The sequence below is a fragment of the Spinacia oleracea genome, chromosome 2 (genome assembly GCF_020520425.1).
Source record: "Spinacia oleracea cultivar Varoflay chromosome 2, BTI_SOV_V1, whole genome shotgun sequence".
NCBI classification, from domain to species: domain Eukaryota; kingdom Viridiplantae; phylum Streptophyta; class Magnoliopsida; order Caryophyllales; family Amaranthaceae; genus Spinacia; species Spinacia oleracea.
The window spans coordinates 39,845,915-39,871,774 of NC_079488.1; the positions used below are offsets into that span (position 1 = coordinate 39,845,915).

A 25,860-nucleotide genomic window follows, 5' to 3' on the forward strand; every position below is an offset into this window, starting at 1 on the left:
CATCATTGATTGGTTCAATAATGTATGCTATAATATGTACACGCCCGGATGTTGCGTACGCACTCAGTGCTACGAGCAAATACCAGTCAGACCCAGGAGATGCACATTAGACTGCTGCCAAGAATATTCTGAAGTACCTCAAAAGGCACAAAGATGATTTCCTGGTCTATGGTGGAGATGATGAATTAATTGTTAAAGGTTATACAGACGCAAGTTTCCAAACCGACAAGGATGATTTCAGATCACAGTCTGGGTTTGTCTTCTGCCTCAACGGAGGTGCAGTAAGCTGGAAAAGTGCTAAACAGAGCACCATTGCGGATTTTACAACTGAAGCGGAGTACATTGCTGCACATGAAGCAGCAAAGGAAGATATTTGGCTAAGGAAGTTTATAGGAGAACTTTGTGTAGTCCCCTCCATTAAAGGACCAATAGCTCTATATGGTGACAATAACGGAGCAATTGTATAGGCAAAGGAGCCTAGACACCACCAGAGAGTCAAGCATGTACTTCGTAGATTTCACCTTCTATGAGAGTTCGTTGAAAGAAAAGAAGTCGAGATAAGCAAGATTGGAACTGACGACAACATCTCAGATCCATTAACTAAACCTCTGCCGCAGGCGAAGCACAACTCGCACAATGCAGCTATGGGAATCAAGCATGTTGGAGAAAGGCCACTCGGAGAGCTAGAAACTGTAAAATGCATGGCCGTGCTCAGATGAATCATAGGCTATGATTATCTGTTTATTTGATCAGTTAAACTCTGAAACCGAGAAATACCTCTGGACATAATAAGAATGAATACTCTTACCTTACGTTCATGAGCAAGCATCAAGCGACAAAGGAATTAGGCAATGCAGACTTGTCCCTAAGGACAAGTGGGAGACAGAAGGAAATAATGCCCTTGGTCCAAGTATGCATTCAATGCTAAGTGTAATAAATGCGGTTCAGTATTAATTAATTATGCAAGTTAATAATTCAGTGAGATCAAATGAGATGAATGCCTAGCTAGAGGTCGCTTCAGTTCGAGTGGAATTAATAATATTAATCCACAGCTTACTCTTGACTGAATCGGTAGGGTCACACAAATAGTACTTGAACGGATCAAGTATTTAAGTGAATTAAATACTCTAATTATGAATATTCAGAATCGACGGATTTCGGTTCCAGTGGGAGCTGAAATCGTCAAAAGGCAAAATATGAATACTCCGGAAACGATGATATTGCCGGAAACGGAAATATGGATCGTAACGGAAATATAAATATTATCCAAGTCCTAGATGTTGCCGGAAACGGAAACATGGTACTTATCAGAAAATATAATTGGAAATAGAAATAATGCCGGAATCGGAAATATTGCAGGAAACGGAAATATTGCCGGAATCGGAAATAAATTCCGGAATCGAAAATATTAAATATTTGTTCGAATCGGAAATAAATTCCGGAATCCAAAATATTAAATATTGTTCGAATCGGAAAACGAATCGGAAGCGCGACGTACGAAACGGTCGTTGGACGAGCTTGTTATACGCAAGGCCCAGCACGAAGCCAGGTCCGCGGCTAGCGAAGTCCGCGCAGCGAGCAGCAAGGACAACAGGCCCAACCAAGCAAGGCAGGCCTAGCCGAGCAGCAAGCAAGGTAGGCCCAACCGAGCAAGCGAGCAAGGCCAGCAGTAGCGCCCACGATGGGCCGCGTGCTGCCAGCCTGCTTGGGCCGAGCCGCGCACCGTGGCCTTATCGGCTGCGTGTGTGTGGTTTGTGCAATGCTACGAATCCTTAGTCGTTTAGGATTGTTCGATTAATTGTTTTCCTAATTCCACAAGAATTAAATGCTTGATTAAACATTAAATTCTAATGGATTAATTTAACTAGAATTCTAATTGAATTAGTAAATTGAATCCTAGTGGAAATCTAAGTTCGGTATTTCCTACCTATAAATAGGTGATTCATAATCACAATTTATACATCATAATCAACAAGTATTCATATAGTTAAGTTTAAACTAACTTAATAATTTCCCAAAAATATAATTAAGCTTTCGAATAAACATATAACCTTAGATAATATTCTAGTTAATTGAATATAAGGCGGATCTAAACGTGTTGTGGACTGTCTACGGAGGGGCGACATTTGAAGTCCTAAACTTGTTTTTTTCGGTTCGGGAGCAGCCAGGGAAGGCACGCGTCACATGTATTTATCCTAAATTATGCGAATTGACTATGTGGCAATTAATTTGGATTCCTGGCTTTATGGTTTTTCCGCATGAAATATATGTTTTATATTTGTCATAACCTAACAGACATTGTTATAGATAAGCTCGTTTAAATGATTGTTATTATTAGTCATAGTTCCTACAATCTAAAGTCGAATTTATTTTTTATTCGTGAATTATGGATGATAATATCCGTACTGTTGTACCCCTTTCCTCATTCACGCTTTCCCATGATTTATTCATGATATGTCGAAAATGCAACATTTTGATGGGAAAAACTATAGGTTATGGTCTGATAAAATGAGACTTTTCTTGGGTCAGGTTGGGGTAGATTATACTCTTCTTGTTGATGTAGCCCTTGTGAATTCTATTAGGGATTTTGATAGGATAATAAGACTTGTCGTGGTATGTTGTTGCATTACATGACTACTTCCTTTTACATGATTCATAGTAAGTCAAAGAATGCAAAGGATATTTGGGATGCTTTAAAGTCTAAGTGTAGTACTGATGATTTTGGGACTAAGAAATATGCTTTTTCTCGTTGGTTAAATTTTTCGTATGACTGATGATAAGCCTGTTTTAGATAAAGTGCATGAGTATGAGAATCTATGTGTTGATATTATTGCAAAAGGAATGAAATTTTTTGATCAGTTTCAAGCTAATTGTCTTCTTTAAAAGCTACCTCCTTCGTGACAGAATCATGTTCACTCCATGAAACATAAAAAGAAGGATTTCACCCTCCAAGAGTTGGTTTCTGGGATCAAGATAGAAGAGTAGAATCGAATTCAAACTAAAGGGAAATCTCAAGATCATTCCTCTTCTACTGCTAACCTTTTTTAATATAAAAATGTAGGTTATAATAAAGGTTCTAATCAACTTCATGGGACCAGACAAGCCAACAATAACTTCAAGAGAAATAGACAATTCAAGGGTAACTCCTTTACTTGTGGTAAGTACGGCCATATCGCAAAAGATTGTAGACAAGGGCATGGACCGAACAACAAAGCAAAGGAACAAAAATCTCAAGCCAACCTTGTTGAAGATGAGGTCATTGCTGATGTGGTGTCGGAAGTGAACCTGGTAAGCAACGTGACAGAATGGGTGCTTGATACTTGTGCAACTCGTCACATTTGTTCTAGCAAGGAGATGTTCAAGGAGTACGGAAAAGTTTCTGAAGAAGAATGCGTCTTCATGGGAAACTCAAGCAATGTGAGTTTTCTTGGAAAATGAAAGGTTTTTCTGAAATTATCTTCCGAAAAAACCATTGCTTTGCAAAATGTCTTGCATGTACTCGATATTTGCAGAAATCTCATTTCTGGTGCATTATTGAACAAAGTTGGTATCAAATTAACTTTTGAATCTGATAAACTTGTACTCATCATGAATGGGGATTTTGTGGGAAAGGGATTTTGTAATGGGGGGTTGTTTGTGCTTGATGTTGTTTTTGATAATAAATCTCCTACTGCTTTTGTTTATATTGCTAAATTTGTTTCTTTTTGGCATTCTAGACTAGGTCATGTGAATGTTGCATTTGTTAAGCGACTTAAACAACTTAGTTTAATTCCTGACTTTAGCAATACTTCCTTTGGAAGATCACTAGAATTGCGTTTGAGAGGGTTCGAAGCAGGAACCTCCCTCGTCTTCGACGCCATGGCAAGACCTCGCAATCGCAATTCACAGAACCAGAAGGGGAAACAATCTGTGCAAGTTTCCTCAAAGAGACCTAATTAACACTCGTGCAAGTACAAAGGAACACCTAAGCTTAGCAACAGTGAACAACAATGGCGATTTTGACCAAAGTGAGAAAAGTGACGATGAACACCCAGATATTGATTACTCACAGGAGAACCCGATTCTCACTCCAAGAACTGCACTGAGAGATTTACAACACCAATCTAATGTTCGTGATGACTTTAATGCTTGGATTAATGGTCTCAATTCAGGTACTGATGTTCATACCCATTTTCAATCGAAAAATGGCGGGAATGATAATATGATGAACCTGAATGTTAATGTGATCAATTTGCACCAAACTAATGATAATTCCACCATTCCTTTTATGATTATTGAGGATAATAATAAACCCCCCCTGTCTTTATTGATGATGATATTGCAGAGGAAATTAGTTTTTGACAATCTGCTGTTGTTTGCTATGTTCTAGGTGCGAAACCACCTCAACATGTGATAGAGGGTTTCTTTCATAGAATTTGGGGTAAATTGGGTGTTGATAAGGTGTCCTTAGTTGGGAAAGGGATTTTTCTGGTCCGTTTCACCACCATGGAGAATTGTGCTAAAGTGCTTCAGGGTACTGCTCAATTCATCGATTCTAAACCTTTGATCATCAAGAAATGGTCACCTGATATGGCTTTGACCAAATAAACAGTGAAAACTATCCCAATCTAGATTAAACTACCTGGTTTGGAGGTAAAATACTGGGGAGAGAAGAGTCTAAACAAGATTGCTGGCCTGGTAGGATCAGTGATCAAAGTTGACCAAGCCACTTTGAAAAGGGACAAGTTGATGTTTGCTAGAGTCCTAGTTAAGGTTGAGATTGCTCAAACCTTTCCCACTAACATTCAATTCATGAATGAGAAAGGTGTTCTGCTGGAACAAAAGGTAGACTATGACTGGCTTCCCATAACTTGTGCCAAGTGTAAGGGAATGGGTCACTCATCTGATAAATGTGTTGCTAATACAAAGAAACCAGTGGTAAAAAAGGTTTGGGTTCCAAAGCAACAGACTGCTCCACCAACTGTTGCTACAGCTGCTTCTACACCTGTGCTTGAGGCACATGATGAGGGATTTATTCAAGCCACAGGATTCAGTAGACAAAAATGCCATGAGCTAAGGCCAGTTCAAACCAGAAACAGTTTCACAATACTTCATGGATTGGATAACTTAGAAGAGGTGGTTTCAACTGAGACTGTGATGAGAGAAAGTGAGGGTGCATTAGGTCAGGGGGTGAAATCCCCTGTGCCTAATGGATAACATTCTTTGTTGGAATGTGAGGGGACTGAACAGGAAGGATAAACAACTAAGGGTGAGGAAGTTCATCCTTTCTCATCAAGCAAAATTGTTCAGTCTCCTTGAAACTAGGGTTAAGACTCCTAAATTAGGGGATCTTTACCTTAATGTATGTCCAGGGTGGTGTTTTACTACCAACCTCAGCCAGCATAAAAATGGAAGAATAGTGGTTGGATGGGACCCTATTTCCTTTGATGTTGATGTCAAGTTCATGAGCTCTCAAATGGTGCATTGCTTTGTTACCTCTAAACCTGCTGGTCACACTTTTTGGTGCAGTTTCATTTATGGTCATTCTAATAAGAAAGATAGGGAAGCTCTCTGGCAGGACCTCTCTCACTTAGCTACCTCAATCTCCATGGCTTGGGTGATCATGGGAGATTTCAATGCCATCATGGCTATTGAAGATAGGGTTGGCTCTCCTGTTAAATGGGGGGAAATACAACCAATGAGATCTTGCATGTCTTCTTGCAACCTTGCTGAAGTTAAAACCATGGGGAGACATTTCACTTGGACAAATAAGCAGGATGGTGCAGCTAGAGTTTTCACTAGGATTGATAGGGTCCTAGCCAACTCACAGTGGGAAGATATTTTCACTACTGCTGAAGCTACTTATTTACCAGAAGAGGAGTTTGATCACTGTCCTATGATCATGAGCTGTTATAGAGTGGCACACCAGAAAAAACCTTTCAGATTCTATAACATGTGGGTCAATTCTGAGCATTTCATTCCCCCAATACAGGCACACTGGAGCAAGCCAGTCCATCGTTGTCACATGTTTAGGGTTATTCAGAGGCTAAAGTGGATTAAAGCTGATTTGAAATTGCTCAACAAGAATGGTTTCAGTTTAGTTGAGGCTGATAACATCAAAACACACAATGATCTTGTTCTTGCACAGAATGCTTTGCATGATGCCCCTATGGACAGTGTTCTAGCCTCAGTGGAGAAAGCTGCAAATGAGGCTTACAGAACTGCTCATCACAACTATCTTTCTTTCCTTCAGCAAACAGACAAGCTGCAATGGCTTCAGTTGGGGGATGATAACATTGGCCTTTTTCACATGAGTATTAAGCACAGAAGAAGACAAAATAAGATTAACTCTATCCATGATCAGGAGGGTAATTGGATCCAGACTAGTGATGTGGTGCAGCAAGCCTTCACTCAGTTCTACAGTTCCCTTTTTGGTGAATCTATGACCAACAGAACACCAGTTAAAGCAGCAGTGATAGACCAAGGTCCAAGACTCACTGCATAGCATCTAGCCATCCTTTCTTCTAGTATCCAGGAGAGGGATATTGGGAGAGTTCTTAATACAATCCCAAATAATAAAGCACCTGGGTTGGATGGTTTCAACAGTAAGTTTTTCAAAGCTGCATGGCCCATCATAAAAGATGACTTGTGTTTAGCCATTTCAGACTTTTTCACTACAGGAAAAATTCTAAAAGAAGTGAATGTCACTTCTATCTCTCTTGTTCCTAAAGTTACAGTCCCAAACTCTGTTGTTGACTACAGACCAATTGCTTGTTGCTCAGTAATCTACAAATGTATCTCAAAGTTGATGTGTGACAAGCTTAAACAAGTGTTGCCAGATATCATTTCACCCACCCAGGGTGCCTTTGTTGCAGGAAGATCAATCTTGCATAATGTGATGATTTGCCAAGATATTATTAAGTCTTATACTAGACGAAATGCTAAACCTAGTTGCATGATGAAGCTAGACCTCAAGAAGGCTTATGACACTGTTCAGTGGAGTTTTATAGAGGAAGTTATGAAGGAGTTTGGCTTCCCCCATCACTTTATTCAGCTGGTTATGACTTGCCTAACCACTACTCAGTATTCTCTTCTTATAAATGGGGTTCCTTCTCCCCTAATTCAACCTAGAAGAGGTTTAAGACAGGGGGATCCCCTCTCCCCCCTCTTATTCACTCTTTGTATGGAGTACTTTTCAAGAATTATGAAGCTAGTTGCTTCTCACCCCACTTTCAAACATCACTCAAGATGTAAAACAGTCAATCTCAATCACTTGTGCTTTGCAGATGACCTCTTACTCTTCTGCCATGGAGATGTTACTTCTTTTCAGCTTATGTTGGAGGGTCTTCAGCTATTTTCTGCTTCTACTGGTTTACAGGTTAATCCTAGTAAATCATCTATTTACTGCTGTGGGTTGTCTACTCATGACAAAAACATCATAACTGGTCTTTCTGGTTACAATATTGATAATTTCCCCTTCAGATACCTTGGGGTGCCCATTAGCCCAAAGAAAATCAAGCAGGGTGACTGTAATATACTAGTAGAAAAGATGGTGGCTAGAATTAAAGTTTGGAGCTCAAGACACATGTCCTTTGCAGGGAGAATGCAGTTGGTAAACTCTGTTCTTATGAGCATCAGTGTGTATTGGTGTCATTTGTTCCTCCTCCCTACCTCCATCATTAAAAAAATGAATTCCATTTGCAGATCATATTTGTGGTTTGGAGCATATGATGAGGGTAGACCTGGCAGTGTTAATTAGGATAAACTTTGTGATCCTAAGGAACAAGGTGGTCTTGGGTTTAGAAACTTGGCTCTTTGGAATCAAGCAACTGTAGGAAAGCTGGCATGGGCAGTTGAGAAAAAGCAAGATAATTTATGGGTGAAATGGATTCATGCTTTGTATATAAAAAACAAAACCTGGCAGCTTTTCTCACCATCATTAGCTGCCAGTTGGCATGTGAAGCACATTTGCAAGGTCAAAAGGTTGTGTACTGAAAAGCTTAATGACCCTAGTTGGCTCACTGACTCTAAATACTCTATCAAGGGTATGTACATCAAGCTCTGCACCCCTTCTGAAAGAACTCAGTGGGCTAGGTATATTTGGAACAGACTGTCTGTTCCTAAGCATAGATTCTCCCTGTGGCTAGCCTTATTGGATAGACACAAAACCAAGTTTAGGCTTCATCAATATGGCATCAGCACTGATAATCTATGTGCCATTTGTGGTTCTGCCCCTGAGACCAGTGCTCATATCTTTTTTGAGTGCTCCTACAGCTTGGATTGTTTGGCTGTAGTTACAGATTAGCTAGGTCTGTCTTGTACTAGGAAGAATTTTCTTCAGATCCTGAACAAGACTAGAAGGTACTGCAAGAGTGCTTTCAAGAGAAAGATCATTTTTGCTGCCGTTGCAGGCTTGGTTTATGCAATATGGAGAGTTAGAAATACTTCAATTTGGGAGGGAGCAGTGCCAGCTGTTGCCACTGTCATCCAAACTTTGAAGTATAGTGTTAAGCAAAGAGCTATTCAGTTGTGTCAAGATAGAATTAATGAGTTAGATAAGAGCTGGTTGTTTGCTTTATAGTTTGCTCTAGGGCTGTTCAGTCTCAGTGTGTTGAGACTTGCTGTTTGTGGCTGTGTTTCCTTAGCTCTTTGCCTGGTTTCATGGTCTAGGTTGTAACCAGTTTTCAGGTTATAATTTATTCTCCCTCTTGCTTGTCAAAAACAAAATAAAAAATTACTTTCTTTGATAAGTGTGAAGTATGTGTGGAGGCTTAACACCCTAAGAAAGCGTTTAACAAAAGTGTGTCTCGTACTTCTTCTTTACTTGGGTTAATTCATAGTGACTTAGGTGACTTTAAGAATTGTATGAGTAGAGGAGGAAAGCGCTATTACATTACCTTTGTTAATGATTTTTCCTGCTTTACTATGGTTTATTTATTGAGTACTAAAGATGAGGCGGGGGAAAAGTTTCTTGTCTATAAGGCTGAAGTTGAAAGTCAATTAGACCTTCAAATTAAAAGGGTGAGATCAGATAGAGGTGGATAGTATGATGGAAACCCCCTTAAGAAATTCTGTAAAACTAATGGTATTATTCATGAGGTTACAACTCCTTATACCCCCGAAAAAAATGGAATAGCTGAGCGGAAAAATAGAACCCTTAAGGATATGATGAATGCTATGCTTATTAGTTCGGGTATGCCTTTTAACATGTGGTGTAACAACCCGCAAATAAAGGCATTTATTAACTAAGCAGCGGAAGTCTAACCCTAGATTAGCGGACTAATACGCCAGAAAACCGTCCTTTAAGTCATTACAAAAAAAAATATAAGTTTAAGGTACTTGACCACAACAACACAGTTAATAAAGGACTTACAATTTCCTTCTTCCAAAATATATTACTTGCCTATATCCACTAGCCAGCTAATCACAAATCCAAAATATTACTTAACTTACATTTTTTCATCACATAACATGTACATTAAGCCAAAGAACCGCCATCATTGAACCCCACCACGACCTACCTACACGATCCACGAGGGTCTGCCCCCACCAGAACAGGTTCAAAAACAAAACACACAGTCAGCACAAAGATGAGTACACAACATTTTGAAATAAGGGATAATATAGAAAAAAAAATTAAAGAAAAAAAAGAAGTATAATTAACAAGAAGATGGAAACAAAGTCAACATGTAAAGCCCCTTTATAGATTTCATAATCAAATGTTTATAGCACCTTAAAATAGTTAGTTTAAAAGAAAATTCTTCAAAGGGTTGCCTCAAGGGAAAGTGAACACGAATAGGGAAAGGTTATTCAACCAATTGTCCCTAGACCAGTGGGGCCATCGCCTCCTCTTTAAACTTATGCTTGCAAGAATTAATTAGGACATGTCCCTAACTACGGGTCAAGCCCGCTTACCACGAGTAAAACTCGCCTCCAAATATGGGTCAAGCCCATTATCACGAGTCTACTGATGTAGCACTCGCTTCCAATGTTTTTCATCACCGTGACTCACAGCTACTTCCCAAGGCCATATTTATCTAATATAATATATAATTTTTTTGCTTCAAAAACAAACCATAGATATACACTTTTGCAATTTCGAACCGAAACTCAAGGCAAGGTTTAATTGAAGTCACAAACTAGAGATTCACTTAGCAACTTGGGTTTCCAAAATAAGCGTAGTTGAGTAGTAACCTGAACACCTCTCTTAAACAATTTGAGGAAAACTTATTCAAGACAACCTTTAAGTAATTGTCATTGCCTTAATTCAACATCGTGGTTGACCTTAGGAATTGTTTCCGAGAATCAATTCAAATCACAACTTGTTTATGAAAGTATATTGTTTAAAGTGAGGGACATATTGTCTTTATAGAGTTGAATTGAGAATTAAAGAAAAATACTATTGTTACTACTTCTCAAAATAGTCAAATGAACACCGTTGCCTATATAATTTTAAAAAAATCGGTCGTAGAAAATTAATTAGGGCTTAATTAATACTTTACGAACCTGATTACTTATAGTAAAATCTGTTGGAAAACCCAATAAAGCCATATGATCATTGTAAGACTTTGATTTATTTGACAATATGTAGGGGGTTTTTTTTGTGCAAAACTTGTTTCCCGTTCTACAAGAGGGGCGGTTCTTTAGAAAACCATAGAATTTTTGTACCTCGAAGGAGTCGCCACCAAACATTGTTTAAAGTCTCGTTTTGAAAGACCGCAAGTGACTCTATTTTTGATAAGGCTTTGAATCCTCGAAACGGGTGGGTGAGATCCGGGCACGGGAACAAAATGCTTATTCCGCGAGCTTTAGAAATATTCAAGTACGTTGGCACAACATTTTTTCGAAAATATACCCTAGATTAGACTATGTGGGTTTGTATTTAGAGCAAATAGAATATCTAATTGTATGGTGGTCCCTTTGCTTTAAAGATTGATTTAAGGAACCTAAGGTCGGAATTCCAAGAAATTATCTTTGTTAAGCGTGATGTAACCTTTGTAGTTTGTTGTATTTAGCATGTGCGGTGATGAAAGCAATAAAGCAAATAAAGAAACATCACAATACTAAATAAAGTGCGGAATTAGTAAATACAAGACCCCCTAGAAAAGGACTAGGGAGTAGGTCCACATTACCTAGAAATGGACTAGCTAGGCAAGTAAAGATGCGGAATTGAAAGTGCGGAATTGAAATTGCGGTATTGAAATTGCGGTATTGAAAGTGCGATATTGAAATTGCGGTATTGAAAGGTGCGATATTAAAATTGCAATATTGAAAGGTGCATAATTGAATCTTGTACTTGGGCACATGAGATTCGAACGCCAAGCGACTCCTTAAAAGTAAGTGCGCCCGACACGAATTCAAAGCCAAAAATCTCAACTTGGGAGAGGTTGCTCAACCCAAATATCCTAGATTTTGCATGTTATACTTGATCTTGAAAGCTTGAATATTGAAGTTTTGAACATGAAATAATTGAAATTTGAACTTGAAGGGATCCTAGGGAAGTAACCATGAACAACCCTAAACATGGTAAGATCTTGAAAATTGAAAACTTGAACTTGTATATTGAAAAATGGAGTTTTGAATCTCAAAAGACTAAACCTTTAAATGTTAAAAGGTGTCATCTTTGATTACCCCATACTTGAAGGTAATTCTAGTCCAAAGAGGTGATTGTAAACAATTTGGACATCCTCGAATCTTGAAAGTTTGCATTTTGTATTTTGAAAAAGTTTGTATTTTTGGAAAACATGTATGATTGTTGCAAGTGGTGTTTTTAATGATTAAAAAAACACAAAATTGCTAATCATTTTGAAATCAAAGCAACATAGTTGATTAGAATGGGATACGGATTTACATAGTTAGGTTTAGGCAAGAGCTCCCAATTGCTTTTGAATTTAGGAATTTTGTATGTGTTTTTGAGGAGTTTTTTAGTTGTATTTTGAGGCGTAATGTCAGAATTACGACGTTGTATTGTTGTTCTCTCCCCCTTCTTTTGCTGAAAATGAGGGGTATTTATAGGAGGAATGGGTGCAAGGCGCCAGCACACGCCAGCGCGGCACGCTGGACCAGCGCAGTGCGCTGCTGACGTGGCTTGAATGCCGCCAAAGCAAGGACGCGGGCTTCGTCCTTGTTTCGTCTTGTAGTGTTGTACCTTGTTAGGTTATGATACATATGATATTACATAAATCATGCGGAAACAACCATTAACCCAGGATAACATATTATTTACACATAATCATATAGCATAATTTAGATGCATACTCTTTGTTGCGTGCCCTCCCTAGCTGCGCCCGAACCGAGCAAGAACAAGTCTTTAGGACTCCAAGTGTCGTCCCTCCGTAGATAGTCCATAGCACGTCCGGATCCGCCTTAAGATTGACCAACTAGAATCGCCCTTAAGGTACTAGAATTTTCGGCACTTTTGAGCAAGATGTGTGGCTGAATTTTTCTCTCAAAAACTCACTTTGAATACTTTGAAACTCGTTATAAATTGTGAACCCAGGCCACATATTTATAGGGTTATGGAAAGGGAATTGGAATCCTATTCAGATACAAATTAATTAAACCTAGAATCCTACAAGAACTCTAATTTAATTAATTTATCAAATAGAATTAGGAATTTAATCATTAACCGAACTCTGCACGTTTTAGGAAACGTGCACGAACACAAACACTTACACACGCACACACGGCAGCCACGATGGGCCGCCCATGCGTGCGCACGAGCAGCAGCCCACGTAGCGAGGCCTGCGCGAGCTGCAAGCCCACGCAGCTCCCGCGCGCGCTGCGCGCGCTGTGCGCGCTGCCACGGCCTGCTGGGCCTGGCCTTGCGCTGGGCCTGGCGTGGCTGTTTGTGCGGCGCGCTTGGCTTGCTGGGCGATGGCCTGGCTTCGTGCTGGGCCCTCGTCCGGCAGGCCTCGTCCGATGCTTATTCGTACGATACGCTTCCGATTAAATTTCCGATTCCGGAATTCATTTCCGATACGAACAATATTTAACATTTCCGATTCCGGAATTAATTTCCGTTTCGAACAAATATTTAATATTTCCGTTTCCGGAATTATTTTCCGATTCCGGTAATATTTCCGATTCTGACAATATTTCCGTTTCCGGCAATATTTCTGATTCTGGTAATATTTCCATTTCCGGTAATATTTCCCGATACGTACCATGTTTCCGTTTCCGGCAACATCTACGACTTGGATAATATTTATATTTCCGATACGATCCATATTTCCGTTTCCGGTAATATCATCGTTTCCGGAGTATTCATTTCTTGCCTGTGACGATCTCAGCTCCCACTGAAACCAAGATCCGTCGATTCCGAATATCCATAGATAGAGTATTTAATGCCATTAAATACTTGATCCGTTTACGTACTATTTGTGTGACCCTACGGGTTCAGTCAAGAGTAAGCTGTGGATTAATATCATTAATTCCACTTGAACTGAAGCGGCCTCTAGCTAGGCATTCAGCTCACTTGATCTCACTGAATTATTAACTTGTTAATTAATACTGAACCGCATTTATTAGACTTAACATAGAATGCATACTTGGACCAAGGGCATTATTTCCTTCAGTCTCCCACTTGTCCTTAGGGACAAGTGTGCATTTCCTAATTCCTTTGTCGCTCGATGCTTGCTCTTGAACATAAGGTAAGAGTTGTCATCCTTATTATGTCCAGAGGTGTTCCTCGGTTTCAGAGTTCAACTGATCAAATAATCAGATAATCATAGCCTATGATTCATCCGAGCACGGCCATGCATTTCACAGTTTCTAGCTCTCCGAGTGGCCTTGTACAACTTTTAAGCATCTCATCCCGATTTATGGGAGGACAATCCCAATCTTGCGATCTTGAGATTAGACTTCGTTTGATAGGTGATTACCTGAGCGTTGCCTTTATAGCCTCCTTTTACGGTGCGACGGTTGGTCAACGTCAAAGCAACCAGTTCTCAAACAAGTAATCTCAAATCACTCAGGTATTGAGGATTTAGTGTCTAATAATTTAATGAAATTTACTTATGACAGACTTTCATCTCTTACAGTAAAGTTTCATAGGTCTTGTCCGATACTAGTCTTCCCAAAGTAAGTATCTATGCAAATGATTATGACATTGCCATGTCCACATAGTTCAAGAAACAGAACTACTAGTCATCTTGCATTCTAATCGTCTAACGTTTTCTATGCGTCCAATTTTATAGAAAACTCCGACTAGGGACCATTTTCAACCTTTGACATTCAAGTTCACTTGATAGACATTTCTTAGTCACAGGACTGGTCCTGACAGTCTATCTTGAATATATCGTCAAATTTGAAGGGACTCATCATTTAATACTAAACCAAGATTAAATGGAATATGAAAATACATTTCATATATGATAAATGTTCAACCCCAATGTTTTATAACCATGGGCCTCAAACCCATCTTCTAAAACAATTCATGGAATTCAAAGCTATGCTTGATTTCCAGTGCTACAATGTGAGTGTTGCTTCTCACTTGTTGCATAGGTTTAGTTATCATGCTTTGCCAATCTTAATATCCTTTTCATCGAATGTTCGTCGAGATATGATGATAAGATCTTTTCGAGTTTGTTTATTATGTGATCTAGTCTTTCTTACTTCGATGGTGGTTTTACTCACTTTGCAATGAAGAACCATCAAGTTAGCAGACGTTTTTCTTGCTTCAAGAGTGGTTCTACGCATTTTTCAATGAAGAACCATCAAGCCAGCAGATAGGTGATCTACCCAAGTTCAGTGAAGAACTTTAAACAACCCTGTTTTATTGCTTCTTAGGCAATAATTACTTTTACTTCAACTGTATAGGTTGCTAGTGATGCTTTGTTTGGATTTACCTATCCAAGCAGTTCATAGATATGTGGAAGACTCTCCAACTATATCTTAGAACATAGAAATTATTATTTTAATTTCCCACGCAACAACTCATGGTCTCCAATCCATGTTGCCATTTCAAAACACGATGCTCTATAGCTTGTCCTTATCAATGGTTAACTCCAAAGGGTCTTGCTTGATCCTTTGCCAGTGTTTATGCGTGTAGCATCAATATTTAGCATATCTTTATTTCCTTGAATCAAGAACTATTCCTATGTACCTTTTCAAGTACCATAAGTATTCTTGATCTCAATCTAGTTGATTTCACTTAGATCAATAGAGATTGGTATATGTTCGTCATGCCTAAAGTCATACGATACGTTTTTGGCGATCCTCATATTATATCATACATGATAAATTCTTTTGCAGAATAATTCCCAATTGAATTCTATTCATGTAACTTTAGCTTATCTAGTTTCAGTAGATACTAAATTTAGCTAAATTCTTTGACATATAATATAGGTTAAGAATCTCATTTAGACTCTTTGATGTTTAACTTAGTAAATGCTTATACATAGTTCAAACATCCTTTACTTAGATTTATTCACATGGGTCGAATATCTCCAATGGAGACTTTCGTGTTTGATTTAGTAAATGCCATTACTTAATCTAAAACATTAATATAAGATCTTTGTAAATAGATCTTAATACCCAGTATGCACTAAGTTTCGCCTTGGTCCAACATTGATGAATAATTTCAAACCTAAGTTATTAGCATTTGAATGTTATTTCACAATAGAGAGATATGTGTGTGATACACATAGGACCAATTAAGTTTTATGTACTCCCACTAAACTTCTTATATATCTATAAGAATCATGTACATTTTATGAAACTAAAATACTTATTAGCTTCACTAAAATACATTTCTAATTCCCAATTGCTTGCTTAAATCTGTACTTAGATTTCATAAGCTATTTTTCTTTTTCAAGCATTTATTTGGATCCACAAATCCTATGTCATACCATGTACATAGTTTATTCCAACATTTGATTGAGGAATACGTTTTGTCATCCAATTGCCATATGTACCAATATGCAATCATTGCTTGAATTATAGACTTAAGCATTACGATTTTGCATGAGGTTTCAACACAATCCATGCCATGAATTTGCTTGTAACCTTTAGCAACTAATCTAGCTTTGTGTGTGAACACAATTCCATGTTTGATGGTTTTTATCCTTAAAACAAACTTGCAACCAATAGGTGTGAACCTATTCTTGCAAATCAACAAAATTTCAATTTTGTCATCAAAACATTGAGTATGTTTTATGGCCTCTGACCATTTAAAACATTTGAGTCTATATATGGCCTCTAACCATTTTAGGGAATCTAGGTTTCGTCATAGCATTCTTACAAGTCACAAACTCATTAATCTACATGATAATAGTTTGACTGCAAGTTGTAGGTTTCTTCACTATTTAATAGAAGAATCTCATAGTTTCATTGACCTGATCTCTATGTTTCTTCACTATCTAATAGAAGAATCTCATAGTTTCAGTGACTTGAATTCTATGCCTACTTGGGTATAGAACATCAAACAATAGAATATCAATAGCCACTTGAAAGTCCTTTGAATATTCTGTTCTCCTTGAAGCACTTGTAAAGTCTTCTAAGAGATGTCTATTCTTTAAAGCCACTTCTAAAGTCCTTAAAGAATAAGTTCGGATTTTCTTAAGCACTTCGAAAAGCCTCCGGAATGTCCGTTTATGTTTGTTGTTCGCCTCGAAAACTTTCGAGGTCTATTTTCTCCCACTTGTCATTTTGGAAACGAATCTCCAAAAGGACATTATTTCGAGCAAACAAACATTATGTTCGTGGTAGAAACAATACCCTTGTGTCTCATTTGAATAAATCACAATGGAACATATATCTAGACTTGGGCCTTAGTTTGTTGAATAACAAACACTAAGCTCCCACTGAGTTTAGCAACTCTTTTGAAAAGATATCCTGAAATTACTTTTCAATAGCTTTGACGAATTTGGTTTAGTTTGGTGGTAGTTGAGCATTTTGTTTTAGAAATTATAGGAAAAGTCTTTATGATTCATCATTGATCGAATCAAGTATTAATTGACTTCGATCATTCCAACGTAGATATGCCATATCTTATGGAGCTAGATTGTGAAATTACAACACACAATCATTGATGATCATATTTGGTCTCAAGTAATCATCAACATGATCTAACCTAGATCTTTATGATTTCTTGCGAAGTGGTTTTTATACTTCTGAATCTTTGAACTAGCCAAACAGATTCAACTTATATCACATTTGAGTAAATAAACCTATATTCACTCAAATCTGTGTGAAATAATAAAGTCATAAAACCTTTCTTTAGCTTTGAACTCTATCGTCTAGGCGTTCTAACAATAGTTCATATTCTTTGTTACTTTCAACAAGTAAGACTAGCTTGTCTTAAGTTGATCTAGAAATCAACCAACTTTCAAAAGGTCCATCAAAATAGAGCTTATGAATGTTAACTTGTTGATATGGTCTAAGCAACAATGCCAAAGATTAATGGAACTCAAATCAAGGGTTTGATTTGAACCTAGTAAAGTTCTTTAAAGAGTTGTTTGTTTTAATCAAGCATATTGACTCAACCTGTAATTGATCATTTCATTCAAATAAACAAACAAACAAGCATTGTTTTTGTTCTTCTGAATGTGAGTCTTTCTGTCTTTGAAGCAGAAATTTAGGTATGCTGATTATGGAACAAAATAGCCATTTAGTTCCAGCCTTTGAAAGGACTTAAAACAAACTAGATGACCCTACAACTAATGTAGCATTGCCATGCTTCATTTCCCACTTGTAGGTCATTAGTGTATCCTAGCTTCCATTGTTTGAGTTATTATCGAAGTAAGAACCTCAAGCGGTATATGATACCAAGGAAGTTTGATTGCTAGGTCACTTCTCTTTAAACATAAACTTATAGGTAGAAACGAAATCGTAAATTCCTTTCATTTGTTCCTCGTTTTCCTATTTCTTGTACCTTTTCTTATAGTCTTAAGAATTGAATTCTTTAGTGTTGACTTTTATACTTTGTTAGACATGTCCAATGTCACCAACAAGGTTCTTTACCATTTTAATTTATGTTGAATATTTTGTTTCAACTAGATGATCTTACTAGAAGTTTCTAAAGTTCTTCTAAGCATCGATCTATTCGAATGTCTAGGGACTAGACTCATTCGAGAATTAAATGGACAAAGATATTAGGTTGTTAACCATTGGCAAAGTTGAGCGTATTAAACTCAATGCTTTATGATCTCAAAACTACATTGTATTTTGAATTCACAAGCACCAATTGGTTTGCCATTCGATTTTGATATTCGAAAACAACCATAAAAGTCGATATAAGAAACGTACATTTTAAATTGCTCACTTTCTCTCTTTTCCGTGAATCGTTCTTGGATTCACTACCAATCGAGGAAATTTACTGTTACCTTTCTAAAAGGATTTATTGCAGTGCAAGATATTTAATTATAAACAATAATTAAAACATACATTGAAGCATGCAAAGTCTAAACATTTATCATGAATAATAACTTGAAATTAAAGCAACCATGCAATTCAAACAAGTTATTAGCATTTTATTCGAATTTATTGTTCCGGCAGGTGTGAATAAAATGATTCCAAGATCCTAAAATCATTGAAGAACTAAGCACAGTTTGTCGACTTAATCCTAAAACATCTTAGGTAAGCAAAAGCCTTTTGCTAATAGTCTAGAAACTATTCTTGGTTGATAGGTACGTCTAAGAACTTATTAGGTAAACCTATCGATTTTGCCACGACATAAAAGGACTCCTTACTTATATCGTTGAGTTTCACCAAAACTAACATGTACTCACAATTATTTGTGTACCTTGCCCCTTTAGGACCAATAAGTAACACCTCGTTGAGCGAAAACTATTACTAGATTGATGTAAAGGATATCCAAGCAAGTGTATATTTTGGCATGGCACCTTTTAACTCAATTTTTAAGTTTGGAACTTAAGGCTCTTACTATGTTGGTTAGATTTTAAGTGAACTAAAATCCTTAATCATGCAACATAATCAAGCTTTTGATCTCATGCATTTTAAGACATATTTAAAAGCAATAAATAACTTAAAACATGCATAAGATATTTGTGATCTAATATGGCCCGACTTCATCTTGAAGCTTTAACTTCAAAGTCCGTCTTGAAAATCTCCGTGGGAGGCACCATTTTCTTCAAATAGGATAAGCTATAACTAATTACAACTATTTGATGGTACGCAGACCATATTTGAATTGAAAAATAACTTTGGTACTTTAGAGCAATTACATTCAAATTAATGGTACGCAGACCATATTTTCTATCCTATTTGGGCCATACTAGTCACTTCATAACCTGCAAAACAGTACATATACAATATATACCATTCACCCATTCATTATCATGAATGGCCCACTTAGCTGGTTAGTAAAACACATTATGCATCACGTAAATATTTGCAGCAATTAATCAAGGGCACCAATAATCTACCAATTATTTAGTCCTTATTAATTCTAATCAAGTTGTTTTAACCTTAAGGATTTGTAGACCTAATCAAGAGTTTATGACTAAAATACGCTCCCACTTAAACCAATAAATTCATATGCTTTACTAATTTTAAACATAAAAATGTATTTCTAGTCTAACCGGAAACATACAAATTTAATTAAAATTTAAAGCTCATATAAATTTATAATTGAATCCAAAAAGTTTAATTTAATTTCAGTCGTTTTTTAAATTAATTCATGATTTTAATTTTAGTAAAATAATTAGAATAAATAACATTTATTATAATTACAATATTCAAAATTAAAATCCAAGAAAATAATTTAAATTATTAATTTTAAAATTAATTAAAATTACGTGAACTGAAATTTTCAAATTAAACATTCAAAACGATCTAATCGTAACGCAAACACCCTACGCATTGCACGCCCATGGGCCGCACGCACACAGCCATCGCTGGCCATGTGCGCGCAGCCCATGCGCTCGTCGCATAGCTGCTGCATCTCCATCGCAAGCCATCGCACGCTGTGGTGCTTGCTGCGCGCGCGCCAGCGCTCGTCGCACGCGAGCCATCGCTCGCAGTGCGCGCGAGCCATCGCTCGCTGGGCGCGCGACATCGCTCGCTGGGCGCGCGACATCGCTCGCTGTGCGCGAGAGCAACGCTGGGCGCAGCGCTCGTGGCACGCGAGCTTGCGCTCGCTGCGCGCGAGGCTGCGCGCTCTTGCACGAGGCAGTGCGCGTTGTGGCGCAGCTCGCTTGCTGCCCACACGCGACTGCCTTGGCTCGCCCTTCGCCCATGCCCATTCATCCATTGCTCGTGGCCCACGACACAAGGCAGGGCTGCTGCCTTGTGCTCGTGCACTACGCCCTTGCTCATTGCATTTGTGCCGCACGGGCGACGAGCTCCCTTGCTCGTCGTCGCATGCCCGCATTATACAACACCCCTTAAGGGTAACACGAAGCGTCCATTGCTTTGTGCGTGCAAGTTATATGAACGAATCGCATAAAAAATTTAAAATTTATAAAATTAATGACAAATTAATAAATATTATCAATTTCATAATTTTAGGGCGAAAAATCGAAAATTTATTATCCAATTGATTTCCGATTGTTATGGATTCAAGCCTAGGTCATAAAATTTAAAATTTATCATAAATTTACAATTTTTATGGTGGTTTTTAATCATAGGTTTCTAATTAAATTACAATTAATTATGAAAATTAAATTAATTCTAAATTATTCTAATTTTCAACAAATTAATCATAATTACAAATTAGATTGCATAATTAACAAGACTAGGCATTCAAACTTGTTAAACATATGCAGTAGGTCAATCAAAAATTCAAGATTTATCAACAAGAATCGCAAATATTTAATTTAACATCTTAAATTTACGAAATTTTGCATTCGAAAAACTAAAACCTTCGAAAAGTCATAGTTAGGCTTCGAATTTGAGAATTCTGGGTTCGGCAGAAAAAAATTACTTTTGTCAAAATTTTAGAATGCCTTTTACATGCGGAATTGACACAAAAATCACTCGATTTGAATGAGTAACGAAGAAACTGCCGAAAAACTGCGTACGTATAATTAAATAAACGCAATTTGCAATTAATTAACAAATACGAAAATTAATCACCCCTTTTAATTCTTGCAAATTTGTAATATTTAACCATGTTTATGCAATTTAGATTATGAAAATAATAAGGGGCTCGTGATACCACTGTTAGGTTATGATACATATGATATTACATAAATCATGCGGAAACAACCATTAACCCAGGATTACATATTATTTACACATAATCATATAGCATAATTTAGATGCATACTCTTTGTTGCGTGCCCTCCCTAGCTGCGCCCGAACCGAGCAAGAACAAGTCTTTAGGACTCCAAGTGTCGTCCCTCCCTAGATAGTCCACAGCACGTCCGGATCCGCCTTAAGATTGACCAACTAGAATCGCCCTTAAGGTACTAGAATTTTCGGCACTTTTGAGCAAGATGTGTGGCTGAATTTTTCTCTCAAAAACTCACTTTGAATACTTTGAAACTCGTTATAAATTGTGAACCCAGGCCACATATTTATAGGGTTATGGAAAGGGAATTGGAATCCTATTCAGATACAAATTAATTAAACCTAGAATCCTACAAGAACTCTAATTTAATTAATTTATCAAATAGAATTAGGAATTTAATCATTAACCGAACTCTGCACGTTTTAGGAAACGTGCACGAACACAAACACTTACACACGCACACACGGCAGCCACGATGGGCCGCCCATGCGTGCGCACGAGCAGCAGCCCACGCAGCGAGGCCTGCGCGAGCTGCAAGCCCACGCAGCTCCCGCGCGCGCTGCGCGCGCTGTGCGCGCTGCCACGGCCTGCTGGGCCTGGCCTTGCGCTGGGCCTGGCGTGGCTGTTTGTGCGGCGCGCTTGGCTTGCTGGGCGATGGCCTGGCTTCGTGCTGGGCCCTCGTCCGGCAGGCCTCGTCCGATGCTTATTCGTACGATACGCTTCCGATTAAATTTCCGATTCCGGAATTCATTTCCGATACGAACAATATTTAACATTTCCGATTCCGGAATTAATTTCCGTTTCGAACAAATATTTAATATTTCCGTTTCCGGAATTATTTTCCGATTCCGGTAATATTTCCGATTCTGACAATATTTCCGTTTCCGGCAATATTTCCGATTCTGGTAATATTTCCATTTCCGATAATATTTCCCGATACGTACCATGTTTCCGTTTCCGGCAACATCTACGACTTGGATAATATTTATATTTCCGATACGATCCATATTTCCGTTTCCGGTAATATCATCGTTTCCGGAGTATTCATTTCTTGCCTGTGACGATCTCAGCTCCCACTGAAACCAAGATCCGTCGATTCCGAATATCCATAGATAGAGTATTTAATGCCATTAAATACTTGATTTGTTTACGTACTATTTGTGTGACCCTACGGGTTCAGTCAAGAGTAAGCTGTGGATTAATATCATTAATTCCACTTGAACTGAAGCGGCCTCTAGCTAGGCATTCAGCTCACTTGATCTCACTGAATTATTAACTTGTTAATTAATACTGAACCGCATTTATTAGACTTAACATAGAATGCATACTTGGACCAAGGGCATTATTTCCTTCATACCTGTTGTAAGAATAGTACTAGGTTTGGCGTTTTTTATTTTCGGAGTTTAAGGCATCATTTAGCGTCTAAAAACAAGCCTTTCTCGGGTTTTGAATTCCGGTTTTACGGGACGGGGCCCGGCATGCTCGGTTTTGTGGGTCGGCGCCCGAATTTGACTTGCCTTATATGATTTTGAGTGGAAAAAGCCTAGTAAAACCAATGGGATGGTCTACTAGATGAGATTGTTCTTGGATTTTGAAATTGGATTTGGAAAGTTGTATTTTGTACCGAGAATCGAAAGGGGAACGGTCTCGGGGTTTGGATTTTGGATCTTGAATTTTGGAAGTATTCTTAGAAATTGGGATTTCCGCCTGGAGTTATTCCAATCACCTAATAAGGATAATGGTATCGTCATCATCCCAAAGGGGAGACACAAATTAGGTCTACACAATATCTTTCAGAAAAAAAAATGGTTCTCTTTAAACATGGATTTTGGTTTAAATTCAATTGTTTATCAAAGCAAAAGAGTTGAACTTTTCCAAGCTAAACTAGTAAACATCATTAGTCTACTGAAAGTTTATGATTAGTAAAGAGAAATCATGTGATTTAAAACTTAGTTTTTAATTGATTGTTTTAGTAAAACATACAAGAATTTTTATTAGTGGAAAAATCCAACTAAATTAAATTTTGAAGTTATGCAACTTATAAATTGCACACTTTCTTAATCAAAACCAAGGTTCTACTACTCCTTTCATACAACCAGGAATCTCAATTTACCATTCACAACAATAAATCACCACAAAAGATAGAAAATCATCACCAACACCATTAATCACCAAGATGTTAAACTAAGGCAATTTCTATTGAAACAAATCGAGATTTTCACAACATGCAAACACTTTAAAAAATTATAGACAAAAAAAACTAAGCAAACATGGTTCTTGTCTACTCACAAGTCCCACAACTCTACAATTCGTCCAGAAATAAAAAATGCATCCATAAATCCCAATTTCATTGTTTTTCAATTTCCAGTTCTGAATGTGTACCTTACAACAAGGGTTTGGTCGACTCCTCTTTTTCCAACTAAATTTTACGCCAAGCTGCACCTAATATAAATAAACAAAAACCATTAAGAAGTCAGTTCAAGTTCTTGCATGCAAATAACCTCAAATAGTGACTGGGTTCCAGATTTACCTTACTAGAAGTTTTTCTCCGATTCTCTAAGTTCCCAAGTTTTTTATGCAAATATCTTGCTACCCACTCTTTAATAACTAACAAATATTAGTTTTATCAATTTTCATGCAAGAAAAGAGAAGAAAAAAACGAAGGAAGGAGAAGAAAGGTAGCCCAACTACCTTCATTGGTTTGGCGGGCAGAGGAGGGAGAGAGAAAATGGTTCTGGGCAGGGAGTATATGAATGAGGAACGAGTGAATATTACTATGGTATTGAGTTAGGTTCATCAGGGTTATGAAATGTAAAAAAGTCCCTTATTTGACCGAGTTTAAGGGAGTTAAATGGGTCTCCTAATATGACCTTGCTGACCAGATTATTCCCCTTGTTCCTATACATCATTAAAAGCTCTCATTTGAATTTAACTTAACCCATTCCCAAAATAATTCTTATTAATTAACTATACTTAGTATATAGCCCAATTCCTTAGTTAAAACTTTCCTCAAATAAATAAATTCCTCACCTGAAGTCGCACAGAAAATGCTACTCGATAACTTATACTGAACTAAATTAAATACTTGCCTAAGTATTTACTTAACTAATATATATATATATATATATATATATATATATATATATATGTATAGAGAGAGAGAGAGAGAGAGAGAGAGAGAGAGAGAGAGAGAGAGAGAGAGAGAGAGAGAGAGAGAGAGAGATGCATGTATGTAAATATAAAACAAAAGAAAATACTCTCATAGATAATATTCCTATCTAATAGCAACATACAATCAAGTTTATTTTAATTAATTGATTATTCTAGGAACTTGATTTGCATAGAGGTTAAGGGAGAGCTATTACATATGGGGCGAGGCCATTCTTTATGCTTGCTATGTGCTTGATCGTGTTCCCCATAAAAATCTGGATAAAACCCCTTTTGAGTTATGGAGAGGTTTCAAGCCAAACATGAGTTACCTTAAAGTGTGGGGGTGTTTAGGAAAAATAGGACTTCTCGATTTTCAAAGGAGTAAGATTGGGCCTAAGACCGTTGATGAGATTTTTATTGGTAATGCTTATAACAGTGCTGCATATAGGCTTATCCTTAAGGATGCATCTGATTCTGGGCCAATTCGTGAGTCAAGGGATGTTGAATTTTTTGAGCATATTTTTCCTATCAAGTTGAATGTGCAAGCAAGTTTACCTGTTACATGTCCTTCCTCTTCTGCTGCGCATCATGGAATTGCATCATCTAATGTAGAACCTAGAAGGAGTTAGAGAGTTAGAACTGAGTCTAGTTTTGGACCTGATTTCATAACTGCATTTCTTATTGAGAATGATTTTCTGAACGAGAATGAGATTGATGCACTTATCTAAGAAGAAAACCCTAGGACCTATGAGGAGGCTATGAGGTCTGTTGACTCTAGTTTTTGGTTATAGGCCATAAATAGTGAGATAGAGTCTATCATGAGTAACAATACTTGGGTTTTGAATGAACTTCCTAGGGGTTGTAAAGCTTTAGGAAGTAAGTGTATTTTTACAAAGAAAGAGGATGCTTACGGAAACTTGATCAAGTTTAAAGCTAGATTAGTAGTTGGTGGTCATCATCAAAAGAATGGTCTAGATTTATTTGATACCTATTCTCATGTGACTAAGGTTGTTACTATTAGAGCTTTAATTGCATTTGCATCCATTCATGATCTTATTGTGCATCAAATGGATGTAAAAATTGCTTTTTTGAATGGTGATTTAAAAGAGGAAATTTACTTGAAGTAACAAGAGGGATGTATTGCTCCTAGGCGGGAAAATAAGGTATGTAAGCTCATAATATCACTATATGGTCTAAAACAAGCACCTAAGCAATTGTTTTACAAGTTACATCAAACTATTATTTCTGATGGTTTTTGTGTTAATTGATTCTGATGCTTGTGTGTTTTCTAAACTTGGAAAGCTTGGTTATGTTATCATATGTCTATATTTGGATGATATTCTAATTTTTGGAACCAATATAGATGTTGTTAATGCAACCAAGGCCTTCTTAAATTATTTTTTTGAAATGAAGGATTTGAGAAACGCAAATGTTATTCTTGGCATAAAAATCATTAGAACTTCATATGGGTTGTCTTTAATGATTCTGATGCTTGTGTGTATTCTAAACTTGGAAAGCTTGGTTGTGTTATCATA

General features: G+C 37.4%; 1 long non-coding RNA gene across 1 annotated transcript; it reads right to left on the minus strand.

The window, feature by feature from the left end:
• Positions 1-9,215: 9,215 nt before the first annotated feature.
• Positions 9,216-23,897, minus strand: LOC130466892 (uncharacterized). Its single transcript, XR_008927050.1, has 3 exons — positions 23,706-23,897; positions 23,558-23,617; positions 9,216-9,519 (listed from the first exon to the last, which is right to left on the minus strand). It is a non-coding gene; the product is annotated as an uncharacterized lncRNA (long non-coding RNA).
• Between the last annotated feature and the right edge of the window lie 1,963 nt (positions 23,898-25,860).